Source organism: Coturnix japonica, chromosome 5, assembly GCF_054131305.1.
Source record: "Coturnix japonica strain WE chromosome 5, WE-NBRP24, whole genome shotgun sequence".
Taxonomy (NCBI): domain Eukaryota; kingdom Metazoa; phylum Chordata; class Aves; order Galliformes; family Phasianidae; genus Coturnix; species Coturnix japonica.
In genome coordinates, this window is record NC_140667.1 from 32,184,558 (window position 1) to 32,199,192 (window position 14,635).

Sequence of the window (14,635 nt, forward strand, 5' to 3'; positions counted from 1 at the left end):
ACTAAATGGAAAACAATCTCTTAACTTTATTTATTTATTTATTTATTTATTTATTTCTGAACATCAGATATGACTTTGGGAAGACAATTCTTTTCTTTTATAAAATTCTTACCCAGCAGTTTAAAGCATTTTTGAGGTTCATAACTTCCAGTATTGTCACTTTCTCCTAGAAAGTGATAGCTTCAAATGAAAAAGAAAAAAATTATTACCTAATAGAGGAGTTTTAAAGTACAATCTGATTTAGCCAAGATCTATGACCTCACATATGGACTTTAGAAATAGCTGGAGAGATTTCTTTTGATTTCAGCAGGAGTTTGTGTACGTTATCAGTGCACTGCAGAATTCTAGCATTAACTGAATGATAGGGGAAAAAAAGCATTTATGAGGTTCTCAGCACAGCAGGAGTTGAGAGTCACTCACTCATTCTGATTATAAGTATTTTGCTTCTCTCTTATTTCCTGCTGAGCTGGAACTCGGTGGGAACTAGCAGGCATTGTTGGGGCAAGAATGAGATTCCAGCTTTTGCTGGTTTTGAAGCTTCTCCTGAACTTGAGATGATGTATCAATTCTGAGAGATGAGGACACCTACATCTTGATGAGTTTTGCATTCAGTGGAAGCTGTGAGCTGGAGCCTGTGGATTTGTGACTGAATGGCAGCTGCTAAGGTTTACCATGCCTTGCTGGGTTCAGGCTCTTCAGAGTCAGAAGTCATTGGCTCCTGCAAAATTTAAGATGAACTCTTTTCAGCAGTAACAGCCTTGCCAAATCAGCTGTTGCCAGGAGCTAGATTACCTTCTGAGGCTGAGCAGAAATTCAGCAATTTAAGACAGCTTAGTGATTTTCTAATAATGTATATATTTAATAATTTACCCCAAGTGTATGTTAGTCCCCTGAAAAAGTCACACACCATCACACCTTACTATCTACACAATGTAAGGAAAAGCAACTAAAAATAAATTTAAAAAATAATTTATTTATTTATATATTTTTTTTAAAGCAAGAAAAATTAAGAGTTGTAGATACAGCAAGGGTGAGAACAGTCAAGATCCCGCAGAGGAGGATCCCAAAATTCAGAAGTTCCATAATGCTGCTGTACAGTAAACAGTTTAGTGAAAAATCCTGGGCTCGGGCTGGTCCAAATCTGTTCTCCAGGAGTTATATGTTTCACCTCTCCACGATGGAACTCACTGGAACCAAAGTACATAATGAGCTGATATATAATTTGGTCTGCTTCTATGCTTTTTTTATATCCCTTTCTGTAATCCTGCTATGGATCACCTGAATACAAAGGAAAATACGTTAGTTTCCTGCACTGTAGAGATGGCAGCTGTATTCTGAAGGCAGATTTCAGATACAAAGCACACTCCTTTGAAATGAAAAGGGAATTTGAGATTTCTTTTTCCTTTATTGTAAATTATTTCTGAATATGATTGTTTTGGACATAATCATTTCTAACCTCTGAATTATTTCTAACCATCTTCTTTCTAACTGTAACTGAACTTGACATGATAAAAGAAACATTGGAAAACTCCGGCTATTAATTACTTGTAAGATCTTTCCTTCTCTAACATGCCCTTAACAATGGTGTATATGTAGACATCATAATTATGGGACTTATGTGATGGCTTCTAAGTGCAAAATCCTCCAAGTCAAAAGACAATCTCAAGGTTTGCTTTTTCAGTACTGCATCAGTTTTATTCTAGTATAGTGATATAAGATTTGATCTTTATAATAGAAAATAAAAGTACAACATGAAGATTATGACTGAGCTTGCAATACGGACTTGTTCACACCAGTGTGCATTTGTTGGTTTTATTTCTTGTCCTCTCAGATTCAGAGCTATTTTAGTCATCTTTCTGTTTAAGAAGTAATGGGAAATGTTAGACCGAACAGTTCTATGAGTCAGCTGATCTAAATGTGTACAAAGTGACACTTGCAATTGGTGAGGGTAAACAGTATGTAGGGGAAATGGGAAGAGGGGAAAAAAAGAGAAACTGTGGAGAGCCTGAAATAAAGCCAACAAGCCAAGCTAACATTTAAATCAGTTAAATCAGCAGACCGATGAAGGTTTCCTACAAAATAGAGCTAAAGAGTTCAACCATCCTATATACACAGCTTACATGACAGCAGAAAACATTTTTAAAAGAAACCATGACAACTAGATCCCACTGAATAGCTCTGATCTGATCTCACACACTGTTTCTGCATCCAGTCATATCTTCTATTGCTATGAGCAACCAATAGGATGATGGTATTAAGGAAAAAAATTAGAAAGCAATCGGTCTAGTACCAGCAGATTCGTATTCAACACTCTGTGTCATGGACTTGTTAGTTACTTGTTAGTTGCAGTCACCAAGTCTGTATTTGTGGTGCAATCCAGTTTCCTGGTTATAATAAAATATCAGTGCTATATCTATAGACATTCTTTGATGGCAATCTTTTAATTTACTTGAGAACAATTGGCAGAGCAATATTAACTCAATATGACTTTTCACAAATAGATTCTACGTCCTACCACATGCAAGTGCTGTGTAGACTGATTTCTATCTTAATAATGTGATTTAGGCTGATTGCTGGGAAGCACTGCAAAAATGAGAAAGATCTGTGAGACAAGAATAAGAAAACAGCTTCATAGACAAGAAGCTGTAAGCACTCTCCCTGTATGGATTGTGGATATGAATGTGGTGTTTTACCCTGGGACTGCTCTTAATTGGTTCTGTTGTTTCACAAAATGACGTCCTGGTAATACATTGCAGTTGTAGTTGTGCAGCCTCTGATATGTCTCTGCTTACTCTGGGGTCTGCAGCTAAAACTACATAGCTAGAGGCCGTCATTTAACACATGATATCAAATCTGATTTAAGAATACAATCTTAGCAACTCTAGACATCAAATAATGAGAGAAAACTTTAAAATTAATTTGAGTTACTTCTTGCTTGGAACTACATTAAAAACAGCTCTATGTGACTGATGAAATTCTGAGCTAGTAAGCAGCTCGGTATGGCAGCCAGTAAGACTCAGTTCTTCAGAATCAATATTGCAGTTATTGAATAATTACAGTACTTGCCTGGGAAGATGGACAATGTGATATTTGTTCAGGGGCTGATGGGTGATAATGGTGATCAATGGAAGACAATAATTGAAAACAAAATGATCTTAATGCAGTTGACTGACACAATAGAAAGACTATGGCCTTTAAATCAAAACACACTTTATCTTCTTGACTTTCAAAACATTACTTTAAAAATAGTAATGAGCAGCAAGATGCTTGGAGCTTAATATTCCACTTGCACTTTTTCATTAGCTTCAGATCATCAATAAAGACTCTTTAAATGTTAATCCTCTTAAAAAAGCATTTTGTCACTCAAGGTGTTCTTACCAGCTATTGCCAACAATAAATAACCCTCTCCATTTCCTCTAAAAGCTAAGAAAGTTGAACTTCAACAGTTCACTCTGACTGTTCTGTCATTTTTATAAAGTGCTATTTTAACGTATTCAATCAGTCTGTGAAGTATCCTCATCTCTTTAAAAGTATATATACACACTGGGATCTTTATCTTGACCTCATGAAATCACTGCAAGTTCATTAATAAGCACTCTCATTGAGTAGGTAAAACGCCATATTTGAACATTCAAACAATATCATGAAATTAATCTCTACACTTTGATAAGATAGTCATTAATAATTCTCCTAAAGAGAAGAAAATACAAGAAAAGAAAAGATGTGATTTGCAAGAAAACCTTTGAACGCATGGTACTCCCCTACTCTCTTCTAAAGTCATCAGCAGTCAATCAAGTACTAATTCTGTGAATTCAAAGACTGGGCAAAATTTTCAGCAAGAGGAATACCCTTCTAAAATCTCAGGGTGATAATGAAAGACCCAAAAGGGAAACATGGAGTTTGTGGATAAGTCACCACTGAGCACTTCAGAAACTGTCAGAGTTATCTATATCAGTCTATGCCTGTGACAGGGGGGCAGTAGGCCTGTGGACCTCCTGGCTCCAGAAAATAGGAAGGGAAAGGGGAAAGGAGTAGGGTAATGGGAGCTGGGCTCAGAGAGAGAAAAAGAGCAGTGGCAACAATCTGAGGAGGAAAGCTTATTTTACCAACTTTTATATCAGGATGCAAGATAACGCAATATAATACAACCTAATTGAAGTTGAGGATAATAAATAAAATAAAAGAGTTTCTAAAATGGAAAGGCCTACTTGAATGAAGGCGCACAGCTTGGAAGCACACCTGCACCCTCTGCCAGTGAAAGAGAGAGAGAGTGAGATCCCATCCAAGAACAAGATCCTGTGACTTCTGTGACATATCTTCCTCCTCTGACCAAGAGGTCCCCTGGTATATGTAGTTCTTCTCTTTTGAGAAGCAGGTATCTGGACAGTTGTCAATCCATGGAACTGGAGTATTAAGTCCTTAATTACCCGTGCTGTACATGATGCTATGATATGGAATACCAATAGCAAAAATACAAAACCATAACAGAAACAAATATTATAATTTCAAATGTAACATCTCAAAGACAGGGTGAAATAATTGTGTTTTAATTTTTAATTAGAACTGATTTGTTTCATAGGGAAAAAGAAATAATCCTAAGCAGTTCATGTAGCATGCAATATTTACAAAGCATCTCATTAATATCAATTTTGTTGGGCAAAGCACAGCAAAGTTGTTGATAAATGTTTTTAACAATTGCACTCTGTTTCTTACGTCTGTTGCGATTAACCCTTATAGGAGCATTTGTCAAAACTGCCTGTGTCACTGGCCAAAGTAAGTCCAGTTACTAAATTTGATGAATACACAAATCCTTTAATGAAGCAGAAATCACAAGGTGAAAGTGATGGGAGATAATAGGTATGTGACTCACCATGATAGGAAAGATAAAATATTGTATGAAGTGAAGAATGACCAAGATTAAACAGGACTGAGAACATCAATAGCAACTCCACCTTAAAAAAAGAAAGGTAAAGATGAAAGTTTATATGCTTATCTTGTTCATTTTAGGTCATTATATAGAAATTAGAATAAAAAATTTTATTTTCTTTTATTTTAAATTATGAGCATCAAGAAAAATTGTTTGGCTATCCAGTGTCTAAAATTGAAGTATATGTATACACAGGTGCTTTTTTTTTTTTTTTTTTTCCCCAGGGGTTGTGGTTTTCCTAAGAAATGTAATTCCTTAATTACCTATGAAAATATAAATCCTTATCTAAATCTGAAGAGTAATCAAGCAATTTGGAAACAGCATGCACTGTAAGTAGTATCCTATTTAGTAGAACTACCACTGTGCTCAGTTATCTAGAAATTATTTTTGTATTTTCCACTTCTGAGGGTCATATTCTTAGTGCACAGTAATTCTGTAAGTATGTGGATTCATCTGGAAAAACAGTGACCTCTAGGGATACCATTTACTGTGATACATCAAACTTTAAACTCATAACTACAGATTTAATATTGCATGTACCAATAGAGAATATTTATAAAAGTGAAGCTTTTCAGAACGTCTGGGCTATTGATCATTTATGCTCTGAACAAAAAATTGAATTAATATATCAATATTTATGCACATATTCATACATATATGTATATATATATAAGGACATACTTGCTGCTTTTTTTTTTTTTTAGGGCTACTGCAAATGTTTCATTCTGACAAATAAAAATCCTTTTATTCCAACTTTTTTTTTTTTTTTTTAAATTAAGCATGACTGCATATACGAGGTTCTGGAAGCAAGCATACAAAAAAAAGGCTCCCAATTTTGAACTCTGTTTCTTTCAGTACTTTTTTCTCTCAACATTTTCTTTATGGTTATAAAAAATTGTTATTTTTTTAAAATAAATTTTCTCTCCTTTCTGCTCTAACATACAAATACATTATGGTAATTGGGCAGCCACTTCTAGACCAGTAGACACTAAAGCTGTTGTAGCTTTTTTAAAAAAAATTATATTATTTCTTTATGAAAACCAGATTAAAAGTTGCTAACTTAAACAATCTTTTGTTGCTGTTATTTATCTTGATTTATCAAGATTTCACTCTCATGGAAGGTGCTTGCATGTTTTTAAAAGTCGGATGGAATTAGAAGGGAAGACTCATAGATTAAGAGGAAGACGATGACTCTTTTTCCACTTCATTCAGTGAAAAGGGAACAGAACATGGGATACACCCTTCTGCTTAAAGGATTCTAAACTCAGTCTCCTTTGGGAGCTTTCTTCATGCCATTAGTTATTACTCTAGGGAGGGAGATATTCACAGTCAATCCAAATAAAATTGTAAACTATCTACTAATCAAAAATAACTATAAGTTTCCAAATCCTTATGTATACTACAGTAAAAAATTTGAGGCATGTGGATTTCAATTTATTTCAGTGTCATAGAATTGTAGACAGAATCACAAAATTTTAGCTTGAGTTAGAAGGGACCTCAAAGACCGTCCAGTTTAAAACCCCTGTCACTGACAGGATTGCCACCCACTAGATCAGACTGTAGAGGGCTCCATCCAGCCTGGCCTTGAATTCCTCCAGGGATGGAACATCAACAGCTTAATTAATCTGTTTGTTAATCACTCTCAGTTTATATACATTCTCCCTTGTCATGTCACTATTAGACTGTGTAAAGACTGTCCTCCTCCTACCTGTAAGCTCCCTTCAAGTACCAGAAAGAAGCAATGAGCTCTCCTGGAGCCTTCTCTTCTCCAAGCTGAACAAGGCCAGCTTCCTCTATGTTTTTTTCATAGGAGACATGTTCAAGCTCTCAGAAAAAAATAATTTTCTCAGTGTCTCTATGGTTTCTTTTTTCTATCTCATAAATACATCTCATCTCATACATACAATTGTTTTCAATGTTACAGAAACTTCAAGATGGTAGTTTCTATGAATTTGTAACAAAACGTACCAGAGTAAATAGATCACTCATATTATATACTGTTTATACTAGTGTTTATCATCTACCATGTAACATATATGCATACAGCATTTACATCTTCCAGAATGATCTCTACAAAAGAATGAAAATCAGGAAAAGTTATCAATGATGAGTATCACATACACTTTATAATTGACAGTATGACTATTATCAGGTTAATAATATCAACAATTGTGCAAAACTGATTTAATCATTTTACATTACATTCATTTAGTAGGCTCTAATAAAAAATAGTGTACTTGTGTGAGCTTTTTCTCTGAAGCCTTGGTATTAAAAAAACACAAATCAAAACTGTTTTGACAGGTGAACAATTTTATAACAGAATGGAAAATTTTAAAAGCTGAATAGCTGATAAAAGATGACTAGAACCAGGGAGGATTGATGTTATAGCTGAAGGCAGCATTAGAGATTAGGTACTCATTTGGCTTTTCAGAAGGCCTGGTGACTCATTCTGCACAAATGAAGTTTGTGATATGTAATGAAAAGCTTTCTATCTCCACTGCAAGCAAATTAGTAGGTATTTTGTGGGAAGAATGTTAATGTTATCTTGCATTTGTTTCAGAGCAAGAACACATTAACAGAGTAGATTTGAAAAGAATTTTTCTTTTATAACATCAGGCATCAATGGTAGTAAAACAAGGTCACCTTTGTAAAGCAATGAGAGAAAATTAGGTTATAAACAAGCAGTGACTAAAAATATATCCAGTCTGTTTCATGGACTAAATGTTACACAGTATTGCCCCAGATTGCTAATTTTCTTTACTGGGAATGATACTCATATGTCCAGCGCTGGATCTATAAAGTTAAATAACAATAAAATCATGGTTAGGTAAGGGAGAAGGTATAAGCATTTCAGTGGGCAAATTTGTTTCATTCCATTAAGAGAGAAAACCAGCTAGGCTGTTTAACAGCCTTTACTATCTTCTTCTTTATTTCATTTTATCTTATTTTATTTACTTATTTTTTCCAGGAAGATGGTGATGATAAAAAACAGGGTAAATAGGGAATACATCTGAGAAAGAGGAAAAAACCCACATTTTTTTTCCAATATTAAATAATGTGTATATATGCACATACAGATAACATAAAGGAGATTATTTAGGATGAAACAGTTCATGAGAGAAAATGATAGCTACATAGGAAGGCATAGACAGGGAGATAGATAGAAAACTGATCTTTAAGGCAAACTGAAAAGGTAAATAAAGAAAAACACTGAATGGTAAAACTGGCCTTGTAAAGAGAGCTATTATTTACCATTGCTGTGACTTCTGACATTGGAATCATTCCAAAGATGGTAGTAAACTTCTAGATGTGATGTCAGACTTTTTCATCCCTCTTGGTCTATAGAAGAAGGGCCTTAAAAATCAATCAGTGTCATATATAAATACATCTCACTTCATACATAAAAATGTTTTCAGTTTTAGAAAAACTTCAGGATTTTAGTTACTACAAATTTTAACAAAATATATCAGAATAATTAGGTCACTCATATAATCTACATCTATACCAGTGGTATTCAATTTATTATTCAATTTATTTTAAATAGACATCATCTACAATGCTCTACTGAAATGTTTAAAAAAGTATATTTATAAATAAGGCTTACACAAAGAAAATTCCATAACTATTCCTCAGATCACTAATTTGTATCTTTACTCCCCCTGGTTGAGTCTATGTCAATGAAGTGAATCTGATCTAGGACTTAAAAAGCAATAGGCTGTAAACATTCTAATGTTTATCTTATCCTCCCCATCAAAGTATTTTTATCACACCTTTGGAATTCGGCAGGTGGTTAGATAGGAGTTTGTGCATGCTAAGAGAAGTTACAGTCAAGTGGACAACCCTGTTAACTTCAGTAATTGCTTTAGAACTGCTTTTTTAAGACATTTTAATCATTTCCTCTAAAAAAGTAGTTCTCTTCCCTTGAAACAACTCATTAACAAAACAACTCTGAATGTCTGCATGTTTGTCTATCCCAAGTGGGCAAAATATAGCTTATTCAGTAAATGTCTCCAGAACACCTTACGGGCTTCTGATGAGGTGCTTTATTATTTTCTGAGACTGTCCTTGCAATAAAGTATTGTGGTTTATAACTTCTGTTGAGGTACACTGACAGAGCACCAATGAAACCAGAAAAGCTACAGATTTAAACCAAATAGTGATTTGCCCAATAATATTAAATGCTTAATACAGATAAATAACCTGAAAAGCGAACATAAATAAAACGTGTAGTGTTAAAGTTTTCAAATGAGAACCTCATTGAAGGAGCAAAAATAATAAAAATAAAGAATTATTTTGCATCATTCTTCCAGATAAAAGCATAACATTTTATTAAAAAATTAAATTTTATGGATCAAGAGACCGAAGGGAAAAGCATAAAATTATATATATATATATATATATATATATATATATTTTTCTGAATAACATACATTTAAATTTAAGCACTGCTTACAAATGAACACAGAGTACGTTCATGCATATGAAAACAAGAAGAGGTGAGAACAGGAGGAGTTTTAATGCCTGTTTCCATAGGACTGCTGCATGCCAGAGGTATTTCAGAACCCAAGACAAAAGCCAAACTGATGTCTTTATTGGAATTATGACTTTTTGACTTAACACTGCTTATGGTCGCTGATTTTAAAGCAAAATTATAACATAAATTCCTGAGAGAAACTGCATCTAGCACTAGGAAAACCAAATTATAAGACAAATTAAAAACAAACAAAGATGAAGAAAAGGGTTCTTTTAATATGTTGTAATTATACCAAAATAGCCCCATAGGATTATTTAACGCCTATTGTTGCATTAATAATATCTTCGTAAGTTGCAGTTAATTCCACTGAAACAGCCTTTCAAATGTGAAAGCTGTACATGAATTCTTTCTGCAGTGGGAGAATGGAAAGGAGAAAGAAAAGATGGAAGAGGCAGAGGGCACTTGCAGTACAGAAGGGTCTATAGTTACACAGAATGCATATCATTCTATATAAGAGCCTGAATAAGCTTTTACTTAGGCTTGAAAATCATACTCAGTGTGGAAAGTGCTTTGTGTACTGACAATTTCTCCAATAATACAATATTGTTTACTAATCTGACAATACTCATAGCTCAGATTTCCTTTCATATTCTAATTGCAGAAAACATAAAAGTTGATTTCCAGACAGTGTTAGCTAGCGCAGGTAGATCTGCATTCCATAACCATAGAGAGTTGCCCTTATGCTCTGCAAGTAGATTTTATCACTCACCATTTTTATGTATTTATTTCATATGTTGTTTTTTTTTTTATTTTCAATCAAATTTTATAAAACTCGGTACTGAGTATTAATTCAATTCAGCAGAATTTTGTTGAAATGGTCACCTTTAAAAAAGCTGTGTGAATTTTTTTGAACTGTAAAATCAAATGCTTATAAAATAAACCAGCTTCTATGGGAAACCAATAACTCTAATGTAGTTTCCTTTGCTCAGTAAAATAGGTTTTAATGTTCTAGTCACTAATCCTTCTTAGCAATTCCTACCACAGAGAAGGTTGTCTGTCTGGCTGCTAAGCATCACTGTGGAAGTAGTTCCAGTATTCCATAGAAGATTCTATCTCATCTGCAGCATCTGGTCCTTTACCAGTGTTTGAACCATAATGGAGCTTAATGGTGTTTTGTTAGCCTGCATAGTCTTTGCATTGCAAAGTTCTAATTAATAACTTCCTAAATTACTTTGTAATAATTTTCTATAAAAGGCAATATAAAAAGTCCATTACTTATTTTTATTGAGAAATGTCAGTGCTGGTTTTGCTCATTAACAATAAATTTTTATGTTAGCAATTGAGTATCATAGTCAAAAATGATTCTGGTTAGCAAGATTTTTGTATTTTTTCAAGTACTACAAAGAACATGGGAAATGTACTATTGTAAATTGCCAGAATAAATACTTAATCTGAGCGCCACTGGAAGGCTGAAAAGCAGGAAGTTCAATACCTTCTGCCTTGGACTCTTGTCTGGTTCATATTGATGTGCTGTGCATCCAAAATGTTCTAAATACTTTCAACCCGGCACAGACAGTTGGACTTTACATCATATGCACAGCATGTCCTACACATCTAAAAACAATAGTAGATTTTTAATGTATCATATCTGGGAAACATCTGTCCAGGATTCCTGCACGTCAGCCTGCTGGATATCATGGTAAGTCACTAGCTGACAAGGGAGCATTCTAGTTGTGCTAGCAAAAATTATGAATACAGTGCTGGTCTGCATCTGTGCATGTAGAACTGAAGAGTCTGGCAACCTGACTTGTGTTTCTGGCAGCAGAATACAATTTCAGATCAAAGTTTCTGGTATTGCATAATCCTTTGGTGGAACTGTATATGCCTTTGGAGTAAACGAATATTAATTCATTCAAGAAATTTAAATGTGCTAAAATCCGAATTCTGTTAACCACGGTGAGTAGCACTGTACTATGAAAATTTTTCAAGGCCTTTGACTGGAAGGATCAGAATCAAACTCAACAATTTCTGCTTCTCGATCACTTCACTTGTCCTATCTCTTATAAGGAACTACAAATCAGATCACAATTTTATATCAGAAGACTTTAGAGAATTTTACTCAGAAGAAAAATACATACAGAAAAATATATTTTAAATTTGTTAAGCAAACTGTGGTGACATTTAGAATGCCAAGACAATACATTTGTTTTCTGTTAATGATACTTTGTTCTCTTTGCACAATAGTAGTAAATATTCAAATGCAAATCAACATTGTGACCTCGACTTTTAAGCATATTGAACACTAGATTATTTTGGATTCAAACCATCTTTGTTGTTTCTTTTCTAGATTGGGGAAATCCCTAGTTGCTCATTCAAATAGGCAGAGGTAAGCAAGTATCTTCTACCGCTGGTAAGAAACTGGCTGTCCTAAGTCTTACATGTGTATCTCTGAGCGATTTCTCAAGCAGCCTTTATCAGGTTGTAAATATTTATGTTTATATTTAGGAAATGCTATTACTGTCATTATTGCTTCTTATGTGGGGATAAAAATATAAGTGATGAGTTCATTATAAATAGAGTTCATAGCTGCTGCCCTGAAGAGTTCCGAGTTTAACTTGGAACTTAATGTAAATGTCACTGAATACAGCAAAGCAGATTTCACAGTACAGATATATAAAGCAAGTATTTCATATTCAGTCTAGATATACATTTGTATTACATAATTACATCACCCTGAAATATCTTACATTTACTACCAGAGGTAAAGTAGATACCCACAAAAATGAAATAGATATACATAAAGGAACCTTCCTTTTCCATTTTCAGGATTCTTACGTCAAAACAAACTGATGCTCAAACAATCTGCATACATGACTGCAGATGTGCCTTGACTCCTCTGAACTCATCTACCATATAAACTGACAGCATTTTATCTGACATTCTATACTTTTGTCATCCTTTTTTCTTATGAATATTTTTCTGCTTCCTCTTTTTTCTTTTCATGCTTTGTCTACTGCGAAAACTAAATTATCTCTTCCAGTGGAAGTTTTTGTTTGTTTTGAAGCTCCTTTGGAAATACTTTGAAGGGCATTAAAAAATTCACAGGTAACCTTCAGATTTACAAAGGCTGGAAGAGTCACAATTTATGACACATAGGCTAGATTTATTTATTTATTTTTTTATTAAAGATGATTAATAACCAAAATGAACTGATTAAAGTTACCAAAGGCCCAAACATATTCTTATATAATTATTAATTAATATCTCTGTATTCCAGTTGTGAATCTGTATGGCTAGGCATTACTTGCATAGAATTCTTTAGCAAAGTATTTTTGCACAGTGTCATAGTATTAAATTGATGTGAAGATTAGATAAGAAAGCAGAAAAATGTCTTTTAGGAAGAAAGATGGCTTATTTTACTTTAGGGCTATATATAGGTGTCTCAGAGTTTCATGGGTAGATCATCATCTGCATTTATATCTGTCAACTGAATAGCAAATCCTATCAGCACGTATAACATCCAGTACATATCTGGGGGGCATTTGAGGTGTGGCTTCACTAGGAACTTCTTGTTTGACCTCTGTCCTCTGAAGATATAAAACGTCAGATCTCTATTAATTGTGTTTGCATTCAAGATTTTCAAGTGCAGATCATTTTCCAGACATTGCATTAAAAATTAATCAGTTATACCCTATCCCCTTGAGATTACTCTGCAATTCATTCATCAGCAGTCATGAGACTGAATCCTAGTACTAGCAGTCAAGTTGGGATTTTAACTCAGTGTGTTGTGATGGCACATTTCCAGGTCATGATAGCAGGACAGCTGTTTTCTTCCATAACAGGGTGAATTATAGCAGACAGTGAAGCCAACAAACCTCTTAGCAATTGAGCAGGGTGCTCTCTGCCAACCAGGGAGTAGGCATTGACAGACATTGGCTTTGGAAGAGCTGACATTTTTTCCATTGTTTGCATTTGCCAACAGTCATTATATAGAATGGTCGTGCGCTGCCTCCTACAGGGATGCAAGATCACACTAAGGGATAGGGTATAACAAAGACAAAATTCTTGGAAAACCATACATGACAAATCCCATTTTAAGATGACATTTTATCTATGTACGATCATAACACAACTCCTGACTCTAAGTGAAGGCTGAAACAATACCAATTAAATATCTGATTATTGGTAAAAAGTAACAGAGTCTGTTCCTAGAAACCTCTAAGATGGAGAAGTCACATACAAAAACCTCTTCACTGTTGAGGAAAATAATAATCAATCTTCGTGGCCTTAAATGTAATTTGGTACACCACACTTTAATGAAGAAATCATTAAAATCTCCACAGGCTTTTTAAGCAAAGGAAACTCTCAAAGTGGAGGTCAGGACTAAACTCTTATGAGATGCACCTAATTGAGCCTTGAGTTTTTCATACATTTCTGTGTGGGTAAGAAATACTAGCATTTCATTCATCATCTCGCCTTGGTCTAGAGACTCAGTATTTGAGAAATGAATGTTTCTCTCAAAAAACAAACAAACAAGCGTTTGGCACATATTCAGTATGTTTTGTTGTTTTTTTTTTTAATTAGAACAAAATGCTATTAACTCTTCTATTAAGGGGTAAACAAAAAGTATTTAAATACTGGCATTTTTGCACATCACAACAGCTACAAATGTTAATTACTGGATATGCATAAGACACTACCTCTTGAATAAATAAACTTTATTTGCAATTTATGATAATTTTTAAAAATTATATCAGCAATATAAGAGGTAATTACTTCATTCATCATTAATTTATCCAACATAGTTAATTTTAAAAAAATTGAAGGGAGGAAATGTATTGTTGGGTTTTTTGTTTTTTTTGTTTTCATTTGTTTGTTTGTTTTGTCTTTTGCTTCCGAAAACACTGGAATAATATACCATGTAAACCTCAAACCAATAATGTATACACTTATTTTCTTTCTGGAAAAACTCATCCTGGAAATAAAAAGAAAGGGAAAGAGAGTGGGAAGGGTGTTACCAGAAAATGGTGGCTGTACCCTGTGATATCCTGGATTCCACACATGAAAAATGGTTATTGTGGGCAGGAGATTAAGGAGAAGAAGATACAGGGCATACACAGGGCCAAAGTTCCTACCTTTTTAACTTATGTCGTAAAGTGACAGAAAGCAATCTGAATAACATTACTTTTATTCTAATTTCTTGAACTTAAAATTAATGCTCTGCCTACAACGTC

The 14,635-nt window shown here is 34.1% G+C and overlaps 1 long non-coding RNA gene across 2 annotated transcripts; it reads right to left on the reverse strand.

Moving 5' to 3' along the window:
- Positions 1–953: 953 nt before the first annotated feature.
- Positions 954–9,024, reverse strand: LOC107315003 (uncharacterized). 2 transcript variants are annotated; one of them, XR_001555721.3, is made up of 3 exons: positions 8,180–9,024; positions 4,871–4,952; positions 954–1,187 (listed from the first exon to the last, which is right to left on the reverse strand). It is a non-coding gene; the product is annotated as an uncharacterized LOC107315003 (long non-coding RNA). The 2 variants fall into 2 exon arrangements; XR_014947196.1 differs by having other exon boundaries at positions 954–4,444.
- Positions 9,025–14,635: the final 5,611 nt, after the last annotated feature.